Genomic DNA, 590 nt, shown 5'->3' on the forward strand with positions numbered 1-590 from the left:
TTTTTTTTTACATTTTTTCATTTTTTAATCAATTTGTATTCTCTTGTTCTTCTTTTGTGTTCTTTTTTTTTTTTTTTTCAATGTTTCTTTTCTTCCTTTTTCTTCTTTTCTTTGCTTGTATTGTTTGTTGTTTTGTGTCTTTCTTTTCTTTTCTTCTTTTCTCTTCATTGTTTTCTTTCATTCATTTATTTTTTTGTTTTCTTTGTTTATTGCTATTTTTCAGTTTGCCTTTTTTTTCTTTCATTGTCCGTCTGTCTGTCTGTCTGTTTGTCTGTCTGTGTCTCTCTCTCTCTCTTTCTCTCTCTATCTGTCTATCTATATCTATCTATATGTCTGTCTGTCTGTCTGTCTCTCTATCTATCTGTCTGTCTGTCTGTCTGTCTGTCTGTCTGTCTGTCTGTCTGTCTGTCTCTCTCTCTCTCTCTCTCTCTCTCTCTCTCTCTCTCTCTCTCTCTCTCTCTCTCTCTCTCTCTCTCACGTGTGGCCCTCTGGGTAGAATGACTACATGTTGGTGCATATGTCTGAAAGGAAGTGTGTGGGTGGCGGCGGCGGCGGCGGTGGTGGCGGTGGGGGAGGTGGTGATGGTGGTG

This window comes from Portunus trituberculatus, chromosome 19 (genome assembly GCF_017591435.1).
Source record: "Portunus trituberculatus isolate SZX2019 chromosome 19, ASM1759143v1, whole genome shotgun sequence".
NCBI lineage: Eukaryota > Metazoa > Arthropoda > Malacostraca > Decapoda > Portunidae > Portunus > Portunus trituberculatus.